The following is a 13274-nucleotide window of genomic DNA, read 5'->3' on the forward strand; positions in this document are numbered from 1 at the left end:
CATCAATGTGAGAGGCACACTTCGATTGGTTGCCTCCTGCTTGAGCCCTGACCTGGGCCCTGGCCAGGGAGAAGCTTGCAACCTAGGTACATGTCCTTGATCAGAATCGAACCCGGCCCCCCTGTTGGTTTGTGTCTCAGCTCCAGCCCCAGTAGCCCAGTGCCAGGGCCGCAGGGCTGGGGCTGGGGGCTGGCCCCATTGCGGGTTGTTCTCTCCGGCTCCAGGGCCGGGTGTGAGCAGCCCTGTCTGTTGTTCTCTCAGGCTCTGGGCCTGCGCCAGGCCCCTCCTCCTGAGCTGGTCATGACCATTATGGCGTCCCGGCATAATTTGCATATTACCTCTCTCTCTCTCTCTCTCTCTCTCTCTCTCTCTCTATATATATATATATATATATATATATATATATATATATATATGTATGTATATGTATGTATCTAGCATTTATTTTCTGTCAGGCACTATTCCAAGTGCTTTATGATTATTAAGTCATTTAATCTTAAGTCAATTAATAGCACCTATAAGGTAGGTGCTATTATTAGCTCCATTTTACAGATGAGGAAAACTAAATTGAGAATGTTTATAACATATGGTCTTAGTCTTCTGAGAAAAATAATTGCAGAATTCAGTGTGAGGAGGGGCAGGCCAGGGGTTTGAAGAATGCAAAAAGGGTTGGTAGCTTCAAAGACCACCAACTCTGTCAAAAGGACTCAGAACACAACTGGAAGAGGCTCTTACTTGTCAAAAACGGGACAATTTGAACATGAAAAAATAACTGCAGTGGGTTGAAACACGTCAAACATTCATTTTTTTTAAAGTTTATCTTTATTGTTGATAGCATTACAGATGTCCCCCTTTTTTTCCCCCATTAACCCCCTCTATCCCACATGCTCCCGCCCCAGGCCTTCACCACACTATCATCTGTGTCCATGGGCTATGTATATATGCATATAAATTCCCTGGTTAATCTCTCCCCACCACCCATCCACCCACCCTCCCCTGCCTTCCCGCTGAGATTTGTCAGCCTTTTCCATACTTCTATGTCTCTGGGTCTATTTTGTTCATCAGCTTATTTTGTTCATTAGATTCCACAAATGAGTGAGGTCATGTGATATTTGTCTTTCTCTAACTGATTTATTTTGCTTAGCATAATGCTCTCCAGGTTCCTCAATGCTGCTTCAAAAGGTAAGAGATCCTTCTTTTTTACTGCTGCATAATATTTCATGGTGTAAATGTACCACCACTTTTTTATCCACTCATGTACTGATGCGCACTTGTGCTGTTTCCAGATCTTAGCTATTGTAAATTGTGCTGCTATGAACATAGGGGTGCATACATTCTTTCTGATCGGTGTTTCAGGTTTCTTAGGATATATTCCTAGAAGTGGGATCACTGGGTCAAATGGCAGTTCCAATTTTAATTTTTTGAGGAAACACCATACTGTTTTCCATAATTGCTGCACCAATCTGCATTCCCACCAGCAGTGGACTAGGGTTCCCTTTTCTCCACATCCTCTCCAGCACTTGTCATATGTGGATTTGTTGATGGTAGCCATTCTGACAGGTGTAAGGTGATACCTCATTATTGTTTTAATTTGCATCTCTCTGATGATCAGTGACTTTGAGCATTTTTTCATATGTCTCTTGGCCATCTGTATATCCACTTTGGAGAAGTGTCTATTTAGGTCCTTTGCCCATTTTTTAAATTGGGTTATCTTCCTTTTGTTAAGTTGTATGAGTTCCTTATTTTTTTAACCCTTTAGCAGATGTATCATTGGCAAATATGTTCTCCCATACAGTGGGCTCCCTTTTTATTTTGTTGATGGTTTCTTTTGCTGTGCAGAAGCTTTTTAGTTTGATGTAGTCCCATTTGTTTATTTTCTCCTTAGTTTCCTTTGCCCTAGAAGACGTATCGACAAACATTGCTATGAGAGATGTCTAGATTTTGCTGCCTATGGTTTCTTCTAAGATTTTTATAGTTTCACAACTTACATTTAAGTTCTTTATCCATTTTGAGTTTATTCTTGTGTAAGTTTGGTGGTCTAGTTTCTTTCTTCCTTCCTTCCTTCCTTCCTTCCTTCCTTCCTTCCTTCCTTCCTTCCTCCCTCCCTCCCTCCCTCTCTCTCTCTCTCTCTCCCTTTCTTTCTTTCTCCTTCCTTCCTTCCTTCCTTCCTTCCTTCCTTCCTTCCTTCCTTCCTTTCTTTCTTTCTTTCTTTCTTTCTTTCTTTCTTTCTTTCTTTCTTTCTTCACATGTACTTGTCCAATTTTCCTAACACCATTTATTGAAAAGACTGTCTTTATTCCACTGTATGCTCTTGCCTCCTTTGTCCAATATTAATTGAGCACTATGTCTTGGGTCTGCATCAAACATTTGATACACAAAACAATTCTTCACTGTTGGAAGGTGCTAGGGAACAATTCATTATTTTGAAGACAGGTAAGTAAAGGGAAAGAATCTAGCATTATTTATTGTACCTTGCTGATATAAACTGTACTACTGGGCCTCTTTTATAAAGTATTCCAGATAATAAAAAAGGAAGGAAGCACCATTTTACAACATCTGATGAGCTAATGGATGTTGGCAGTGACCAGTGACTGTCAGCAACATAAGGAGAGACGATCAGCCATTATGGGCCTTCGGATGGAAGAATACGCCACTACCACGCAAGTGGTCTCGCCAAAGGAAAACCTGAGTCTTTGACCAGAGTCCTCAGAGTCTAGATCTAGCAACCAATTTGTAGGAGATTCAGAGGACAGTTAAATTATATCACAGGTCTGTGTCTGAGAAGCACAAGTGAAATTTTCACAGAAATAATATAACGTCTGAGATTTACTTCAAAAATAATATAGTTGGAAAAATAGAATCATGTGTTGAGTGTGGGGTGGATGGAGGGTGTAGGTGGCGGGTGTGATGAGGCAGGATTGGCCATGAATGTTGGTGGTTGGGTTGGATCATGGCTGCAAGGTAGTTACTGTTTTTCTTTATGTGTGTTTGAATTTTCCATTTTAAAAAGTTTTAAAAATAAAAGGAAAAATCTGAAACCACTGCTCTGGGAAATTTGATTCACCCAAGTTTATAGCAGATGAATTTAAAGGATCACAAGCTAGCAGTGTGTGTCTTTGGAGATCATGGGAGGCCAGGATCTGTGACTTTCTCCTGCAAAGTCCTGAGTTAGGGGATGGGGGCAATGGCAGCAGAGGTGACCCTTCTTTGTGGTCTGTCAAAGTGTGATCTAAAGGCCATCTCCCTCAGAATCATTCATTTGCTAAAAATACAGATCCCTGGCATGTACCTTGACTAGAGGGAGGGGTCTAGGAGGCTGTACTTTAACATTCTCCCAAGTGAGTTTGATGCTCAGCGAAGTTTGATAATAATTGCCTAAGAGTGTGGCTCAAGAGTCAAGGAGCTGTTGCGTCAAGAGAAGGGTCATAAGGATGCTCAGTATGTTTTCCATCTTCTCATTGAAATGGAGGCTACGTCTGAGACCACAATAAAAGAGCAGGGCTGGGAGGAGTGAGGGGCTGAACCTTACTCTGGGCTCCTTGAAGATGGCTCCTTAGTGGTATTTATCTCTGTAGCCTCGGTGTCTGACATAGAGGAGGTGCTCAGGAAGTATCTGTTGAAGGAGGAACTGGCTTAGTGAGTGAATGGAATGAGTGAATGAGTGACTCAGGGGGTAAATTAATAAAGGCCTGTGAGGCCTGTGCTGGGGACTCAGCCAGAGCTGAGGAGGCAGGGCTGAGCCTCTGGACTCATTTGGAGGAGGAGTGAACGTGAGCAAAATGCAGACCATAGGATGGACAGACCCCATAGTGGCTGGCGGCTCAGGCCTGAACTCCACCTGGGGCCAGCCGGCTGGCATTCCCAGTCACCAGCGAAGGAGTTGTTCATGGGATGGCCAGAAACTTCTGTGGCAGAACCAGCAGACACCTCTGTCTCTAAGAGTGGAGTTATTGCTCTCTTTGCTTCAGGCCCGCAGGCCCCTTACTTTTGGGAGGTCTGTGGCACAGCCCATTCACAGCACCGACTCTTCTTATTTCAAAGTGAATAGAAGAAGCTGGGTACCATATACCTAAATTTGGAGGTGCAGGCTGTTTTGAACCCTGCTTGCCACTAAAGGAGGCTTCAGCAGATGTGATTTCGGGGAGACGCTGGAGAAAACAGCGTTCCAAAATTCCTGCTGCCTCCTTTGATCACTGGAGCTGACCTCCCCCTTGCGGAGGCCGCTCCTCCAGCCTCCAGCGCACTGTGGAAGGAGCCATCCCATCCCCATCTCCGTGCTGAAAGCCTCGGCTGGATTTCCAGACAGAAGAGGAAGTGGTGTGGTCTACCCAGAGCAGCTTGGCACGCAGAGGAGCTCTGGGATCTATTATCCTCCCGCGTGCAGATTTGATGGGGGAAGAGAACAAAGCGCAGAGCCAGCCAGAAACCACAGACCTGTAATCTTTCCAAATCCTGAAGGCGGCTTGTGTGCATCCCTCTCTGCGTGGCTCCCAAATCTCCGAATCTCAGAGAGGCCAGGGGCGTCTGTTTCCCAGATCACAGCCCAAGTGGAAAGGGAAGACAAATCTGTTCTGTTTGGTTTCCATAGAATCGACCCGGAGATTAACTGCCAAGGTCTCAGTGACACACAATATCAATCACAGGCTAAATGTCATAACGAGAGCTGGGCAGGTTGTCAAGAGAGGCCTCCAGGTTGCTGTTACAGCTTCATATTTAAAGGTTTGGTCCCAGGAAACCGAAAGCCGAGTTGACGGCTACTTGGCCCATGTGCAGCATCAGCCCTTCTCTTCCCCCCAGGTACCAAACCCGGCTCCTCCCTGAGGGGCCGGCCAGCTTACAGAGAGGGGGGAAATGGGTTTTGTGTTCAAGACTACAGCAAACAAACAAACATCTAACTGTTGACCTCAGGTAAGAGATGACAGGGAGTAGTGGAGACTGTGGCACACTGGAGAGCGAGTGCCGCCTCTTGCATGCCCATGTGGTTTTCAAATGCAGGGGCCACAGCAGATGCTATCCTTGATCTGTCCTATCCTCAGCTCAGGTCACCGCAATGGAAATGGACAGTGCTCTTCCCGTCTCGAGCCCCTGTCTTCTCCTACTTGAGGGTATTTTCTGACATTTGCCCTGGTCAGGCCTAACACCAGGAGAGTTACTCCCAGAAGTCATTGGAATGAGGGGCAGGAGTTGGTGGATCAACACCCAGCTTCTTCCACCCTGAGAGGGACCATTGTGAAGGCTGTTCTACACTGTCTCCTCGTCTCCTCGAGGCTCCGCTCGCTGCGTGCTCCAGCCCCCGCCCCCCCACCCCCGCTTCCCCCTCCCCCCCTCCCCGCCTGCTGCCCAGAGTGGCAACCTGCTCGCTTACACATCCTTTGCTGGCTCCCTCCCCACCCAATCTTACTTGTCCATTCCTTGCTGTGCTCTGGAGCACCTCTCAAATAGACCACCTGCATCCAAACCCTGGTCTTAGGCTCTGCCTTCAAGGGAACCTAAACGAAGATACTGTTAATTCTAAAACATTTAAAGGTACTGTGACAGCAGAGAAAGCAGAGGCCCAGTGTATTGGACCACTAAGGCCTGGAGTGCCATTTCCCCTGTGAACAGTGGCCTTGCCTTCGCGGCGCTATTTCCAGGAATAACATAGGGACCCCTCGTTAATTCTGACCCCCTTTCAGAATTTTCAATGGTACAGCTTGCATTTGGTTAACGGTTTCCCTTGCCCAGTGAGGAACGGTTTTGATTTGAATTCAAAATGATAATTTCAACACCATGTCAAAAAATGAAACAAAACACCTTATATAGTTTTTATTTTTTAACTAGAAAAAAAAATCCATCCAAATGTCAATACAGTGGGCAAGTGTCAGGACTCAGATTTTTTTTTTTTCCTGTTTTCTATTTTGGGATTTTTAAAATAAATAATTATAATTTATAATGAGTAACTGTGCTGGCCACACAGAACAGACTGGGCAGGAAGCTGCTGTGACTTCTGATGTGTGATTTCCTCTCTGTCTTCCTTGCTCCTGGGACCTGGCACTTTCTTGGGGCTCCTCTCCCTCTCTGCCCTTCTCTCCCTACATTCACGGTCTCATGGTCCTTCTCTACTCTCACAGCCCCAGCCATCACGGAGGACTCTCAGGTCCACACGTCTCATCCTCCCCCAGCTTCACTTTCTTTTTGATAACATGGAGCTACAACAAGCGGGATAAGGTGCTCTTTCAAACCCAGCCTGAACCTTTTGCTGGGTGCAGAGATGCATCATTCATTTCAGTGGGACAATTAAATATCTAAGTAGACCCCTTGAGCCTGCAGAGACTGGCCAGGTAACCACTCCCAGGAATGTGAGCCTTGCACAGGCCTCCTGCTTAGTAAAAAAGATCCTTTGAAGATACTTTTGATGAGGAAAAGATAAGTCCTGAGGCATGACTCAGAAAAGTGGAGTGAAACGCTAGGAGCTAAGCTTCTGTATAAGAAAGCAAGGCAAGTTCTGAGTCTGCTAGACTCAGGGATGTGAGGGGTTGGGCTGTAGGTGGAGGAGGGAGGCCTTGAGGCCAGAGACAGCCAGGTGAGGAGAGTTCAGGGGACACAGCCACAGACTAGGAGGAACAGGGATTCCCAATACTCAGCTTGGCAGTGCCCCATAGCTATGTCATTTCTCTCTCTCTCTGGCACCCTAGTCCTTGGGTGAAACTGCTAAACATGACAGACAGGCCTGTTTATGGTGGTTTTGAGAAATCAAAGGGAAAGAAGCTTGTGCCAGTGGAGAGAAGAAGGAACAGAAATGAATGAAGCAGCGTGTACAGAATGCTTCTGTTCTTATACAAAAATCCATTTTGCCAAAATAGTAACACTGCCTATACACTTATTTCAAGATGATGAAATTATATGTGGGTTTTCTTCTTCTTTTTAAGGAACTCTCTTCTAAAATTTCTGTGATGAACAGATATTGAGTAGATGGAGCGGGAAACGAAGCTGTGGAAGTTCTACTTTAGGATTGTTCTGGGCACGGTAGATGCTCACCCTCAACCTGTGGGCTGAGGCACAGGAAGGTGGTCTTCAGGACAAGGCCTGACCGGGAAGTCCTTTGGTCTCGAGAGGCACTTGAGAACTCTCCCAATGAGTGTGTGCTCCCTGAAGGCAGAGATGTGTCCTCCTTGACGTCTCTGGTGGCAGCAGCCAGGCCTGAGTCATATCAGGATGTCCCGCTCCTCAATACTCCCAGGAAACCAGAGGAATCAGGTTTTGTGGGGCCTGAAGCTTCCACGGTATCTTTAAGAGAAAGAAAACCAAAGAGCCACTTGGACGTGAAAACCCAGAAAGAGGCCAGCGCAGGTGCAGGGTCCAGAAGCTTCAGGGTGAATCCATGTCCGAGGGCAACTCTCTTCCCCTTTGAGAAAGAGGAAGAGGGAGGGGCTCCTCCTGTCCGCTCTGGTGTCAGAGCCCGTGTCCATATCCTTGACTTGCCTTAGCCTCGTCTTAGGCTTCCTCAGCCAGCATCGGGGTGCTGTGGTGGGTCCCGAGTGAGAGTGATGGGCAGTGGCCTCGTTTCCTCTTCGACCTCACCTCAGAAGTTAGGTCCACCCTCAAGTTCTGCTCACATATCTCTCCGCTAAGAGCTAGAGATGGGCTAAGCCAAAGAGGTCTCTGTCTTCTAGAAGTTTTTGGTCTAGTAGAGTCGTTTATAATCTAATCTTTTCAAGCATTCTCCTCTTTCTTGAAGGTATTCCGTATCTGTGCACATGTGTACACTGTATGTTTATGTCCATAGTGCACTGGGATCACGGGGGGAACGTCAGTCTGTGTTTAAGTGCATGCATATTGTGTTTCTTCCATGACACCACCCCAGGTGGGCTTGCAATGTTCCAGGAACAGAGGGGGACTAAGAATGTTATTGTGGTTGGGTCAATTACTCTATGAGGAGAGCAATGCCTACTGCCAGGGTCTGTGAGGGATGGAATTTGGCAGCAGTGTACATACAAAAAAGTACATATTTTTAATTTACTACAAGTCAATGCTTGTCTTTCACATCTTAAATCTACAGAAATGATCCCAACCAGGAAATAAAAGTTGTGGAATTTTTAAAAATTAAAACTTGGACGTGAAAACCCAGGAATTTTTTTGTTGCCTATAATTTAATTCTTAATGTATCAGACATAATCCAAGTTTAACAGATTCTTTTTTTTTTTATTCTGGCAAGTATGTTAACAGGAGGCAATTATGTGAATTAATATAAACTTCTTTTATTAAAAAAACAAAAGCCCTCATTTAAAGAGGTAATTTAATATTCCTTCTACGATGGTGTTGATGTCATTAACTTGTTTGATTAACTCTTCAAATCGTTTCAAAGTGCTTCGGGGTGGTAATTTATGAAGTCCTAATTGATGTCCCCAATCTTGGTTTGGCAGGGTTGGGCCTCCCGGAAACCGTGAGGAGGTCGGAGGCCCACACTCTGCTTCCTTCTCAGACAAGGCCCGGCGGGCCGGCTGGGATGGGCTGTACCTCTGTGCCGGGCTGGGATGGGGGGTGGAGGGGCTTTGGCACAGGAGCTCAGAGGCTATGACGTCTGAGCAGGCCAGTTGTGGTTCCTGACACCCGAGCCCCTGAGCCGTGGCTTCCTCTGAAGATGTGTGGGAACGCTGCGGCAGTTCCACAGTGTGTGAATGCAGGGCTGGATGGCCTTGGGTTCAGGTCTCTCAAGAACCATTTCCTGCTGTGCATCACCTCAGAACATGGATTCTGAGTGCAGGGAAAGATGGAGGTGGGGAGAGGACGCAGTGCTGCCCTCACCATGGGCCCGCCACCCGTCCTCCAGGCCGCTATTCCTCACTAGGCCTGCCTCCTGGTGCTGCGCAGAGGCGGCTCTGGGCCTTGGGAAGGCTGGGGGCCAAGTGCCCACCTCTTAAAGCTGCCACAAAAGTTCACTGCGAATTCCAGGGCCTGGCAGGACGCAGAGAAAGGATCATGTGGTTGGTTACTTTTACCTTGTGTCCCGCGATTGTCTACTCTCAAAACCTCTAGGCAGGGAACAGCTGCCCCCACTTTACAGGTGAGAAAACTGAGGGTCAGAGCGGTTGTGAGTAACACGACACCAGGCTAGAGAGTGGTGAGGCCAGCAGCCCAGCACCCTAACCCATGTCAGTGGACAGGTCACTCTATTCTTGGTCACAAAGTGTACGCTCCTGAGGGCAGGCCCGGGCCTCTCGGTTTGCATTTGCTTCCGTCCTGATGTGAAGCACAGAGGTTGTGACGTCTTGGAAAGACTCTCACTGCCTCAGAGTCTCACGTACCTGGACTTTAGCTTCCTCATCCGTACGTGGGGATAATGGCCGCCTTTCTGATGTTGAGTTAAATGCAAGTGCTTGGCACATCGCCACAGGCTCAGAGAATGTTTCCTGAAGGGGAAACAAGGAGGCAGGGGCAGCAGGGGGCGGAGAATTCCCCGCTGGGCTGGGAGCTGGATTCTGAGTGAAGAGTAGGAAAGAGCGAGAAGAGCAGTTTGACTGGGGCCGAGGGTCTCCGGGGGTAGTTGTGGCAGAGAATAAGCCTGAATGGTCTTGGGTGATGGGCTCAGTTGTCCTGTCTGATCATTAGGGCTTTGGGAGGAGGAGAAAGGACTCTCTCCAGGGTGTTAACATCTGCTGGCCGTGCCAGGCTGTAAGACTTGCCCCCCCCCCCTCCTTAGTTATTGTGGAATCAGTGGGCCTGGAACCATCAAGGTCACCAGAAGTGAACGTGCAATCACCATCTGCTCAGGAGTTGGGCTGCAGAGGGCAAACGGAGCTGTTTCCTGGCTCGGGGCTCACTGACCTCCCCAACTCCTCAGACCCTGTCCCCCCATCCTAGCCCTCACCCCCTTGCCCAAGGCTCTTTCCTTGGACAGGACTTAGCAGCCCTTCAAGTGTTGTTTATAAATGTCATTTGATGGGACCACAATGATTTTGCCTTGACGAGAACAAAGACGGGGCCACAAGGGAAAAGTCAGGGCAATAGAATAAGCTCCCTTGGGTGCTGAGGCCTTGAGGAAGGCGGCCTCTGTACATACTTTCCTCATGCCCCTTCCTTCTCTGAGTGTTTCCCTTGGAATGTTTTCAGCTTTCCTGAACAGTAAGGGCCGCCCACTCCCAGCATCTCTTGGGTCCCAGGCCCATGAGCTCCCACTGGGGCCACAGGACAAGGCACCAGGGTTTAATGAGAGACCCCTGGTCTCAGACACAAGATACCTTCCCACCCTCCTACCCACAGGTGCAGCTGTCTTGGTCCATTGGTTCTGTCCTTCTGTGATTCAGTCTCCCCATATTTATCAGGGCGTCATCCCAACCTCATCCCCCTCCCTCCCCACCAGGAATGGGGAAAGCTTTAACAATAGTCCCTCTGTCCAGATGGTGCCAGTATTATTCCCAGGACACAGGAAGAATTCTCATCCGTGGGATCTGAGTCCTTCATTGTGATTTGTGTTGCTCTACACATGATGTGGGTCACTCTGGTGTCTCTAGCTACCCCTCCCGCTGAGATTTTTCCCCTCCGCTGGCTAAATGGACGAATGCAGACTTGCTGGAATGTGATACAATGCCTCCAGTGCCGCCGGAGGGTCCCGCTGAGCTTTAACCCGCCCCATTCTCCTTTAGAAACAGTCATTGAACTGGAAGCACAGATTTGGAGGGAGGGGAGTGGAGAAAATTCCATGGAGTCTCTAGAGAAAGATGGGTAACAAGAAGCCTTTCACACTAAAAGATGTCAGCTGTTCTCCGTCTCTCCAGAAATAGGGTGGAAAGGGGGTTTCTAATCCCTACACCCAGGCTCCCAAAGGACATTTGACGGGACCCAAGAGATGTCAGCCCCACCACCCAAGGGCCTTACCTGTGCGCTGGGGCCTGGCTGGGTCAGGAGGTGCTTGTCTGTGCGGTGTGCGGTGCCACACACCCGGCCACCCAGACTGGCATCTGAGAGCCTATTTTTAGGGTCAGATCTGCTGACGCTGACCTTGTGTGCCACGCAGTCTGAGAAGAAACCCGAGGCGTCTGCTTCGCCAGTATGACCTGAAACCCCTGACTGTGGGAGTCCTGTACCTGGAGCCCACACGCCTGTCCCTGGCTCCACCACAGAGGCGGATCACGTGGCTGCGGGGGTGGGGGTAGGGGCACAGGCTGGGGAAGTGCCCAGCTTTGTTTTCTTGGGATGGACGAGGCCAGGTGTCTGTGGAGCCCTCCCTGGCTCTGTCCTAGAACGGGGGGGGGGGGGGGGGGGGGGTACAAAGGAGGTTTGTGCACTGGCCCAGGGCCTGTGGGAGCCTCCGGAAGAGCTCTCCATTCCACTCTTTTCTGGGAGTTTGTGGAGCTACCTCTGGGGAGTGGATGCAATGAATGCTGCATCATGGGAGGCAATCAGAGACTTACCCCCAAGAAGGGCTGTAGGCTTTGTCCGTTTTCAGTGTTGCTTCCTGGGAGACCTCCGGCAAGTGTCCAACCCTTCTGGGCTTCAGTGAGGAAAATAATCATAATGCCATCCTCTGGTGTTGTTTTGTTGTTAGGGTTAAATGACATAAAGCAGGGAAAGTACATAGTGCCTGGCACGTGCTGAACATTTTAACATGCTAGATGGTATTAGGATGCCAAAAATATCTCCAATTCAAGTCATTCCCAGGTCTCTCTGTTCTTGGCAGCTCCTTCTCTCCATCTCCCGCCTCTTTGGCTCCAGCTTTCTTTGCTCCAGGATTCCCCACCAAGCCCTACTGCTGGGGCCCTCCTTGTCAGTGTGGTGTGCTGTAGACCTATCCAGGCTTCCCTAATTTTTTAGTAAAATCTTTCCAAAGCTTCCTACACTTCTTTCTAATGAGTGATGAGGTTTTCTACCCTTCCCCATCCTCATCACCCCCTTTGTGGAATACACTGATGTGTGAAGGATTGGAGGGAGTGGGGATGGAGTTACCAGCCTCCCTTCATTCTTCATTCTACAGGGTCTTCTTGAGTCGGGTCATTATATTGTCCTCTGCAATTTTGTTTTCAAAAAAAACCACAAAGATCTTCCTCATACTTTGCTTGTTTAGCTTCTGTCAGTTTTAGTTAGAGTGATTATTTCTACTAGTATTTTTCATTGTGAAACTGCTCAGAGCCTTAGATTTTATTGATTTCTTGGCACAAAGAATATTCACAAGGCAGATTCTCAGGATTTGAGTGAACAAGGAGGTCAAAGTGTCAGGGCCATGTGTCCCTGCTGTCCATGCTGGAGTCAGAGCAGCAGGTCAAAGGCCCTTCTGCAGTTACCCCAAGAAGTAAAAGAGTCTGAGCTGATGGAGCTGACAAAGCCCGAAAAAAGATTTCCATCGAGGTAGGAACTCAACCCCATCCCAACTCAAGGGTTAAGGAGGCAAGAGGGGCCTCTGAAGATGTTGGTTCAGCAGGGGGCAAAAATAAAATATCTAAAGACATCTGAGATAGATAGATGATTGACAAGAAAGGCAGATAATATTTCACCACACTGTCTCAGAGGATATTCAAGTAAAGAAAACCAGTAAAAGCCTTGGGTGGGTTGCTGGATCATCACTTCTATTAGAGTAGACCCTAAATGTGGTTGACCAGAAGACTGGTGAGCCCCTCTCCATACCCTATATCCTCTAATCCTTCACACAAGGATAGGGAAGACTGGAAAACCATATCATTAATTATGAGGAACTGTAGGAAGCCCTGGAAGACTTTATTAGAAAGAGTAGTGGTGGTGACATGAGACTCCTGGTCTGTTTTCTAGCAGCTGAAGGGCTAACCTGTGACAGAAACAGTCACGTTCTCTGCATAACTCTAAGGGCAGAACTCAGGCTGTGGGTAGATGCCCAAGAGCTTCCTTGTGTGACCACAGCAAACGCACCGTTGTGCTGGAATGGGGGTGAACCAAGTAACCATAGGCTGTGCTCAGGGATATCTCCAACTATTTCAGACTCCAAGGATAGTCCACCAGGACTCCGTGCAACAGCAAGCTGCACTAGTGCAGGTAAAGGGTGATCTGCAGAAACAGCTGCTATTTTCATCTTGGCTTGTTTGGAACTTATCTGTAGCAGCATTTCACAGTTTTCTCCTTCCCACCACCACTTCTCTGACCCATGTTATTTTCATTAGCAAAGTCCTTTCCCCCAGAATCGCCCTCTACTTTTCCCATTTTCAGATATACCCTGTTTCCCCGAAAATAAGACAGTGTCTTATATTAATTTTTGCTCCCAAAGACACGCTAGGTCTTATTTTCAGGGGATGTCTTATTTTTCCATGAAGAAGAATACGGTACACATTTAT

The sequence above is a fragment of the Plecotus auritus genome (genome assembly GCF_963455305.1).
Source record: "Plecotus auritus genome assembly, chromosome: 9".
Classification (NCBI taxonomy): domain Eukaryota; kingdom Metazoa; phylum Chordata; class Mammalia; order Chiroptera; family Vespertilionidae; genus Plecotus; species Plecotus auritus.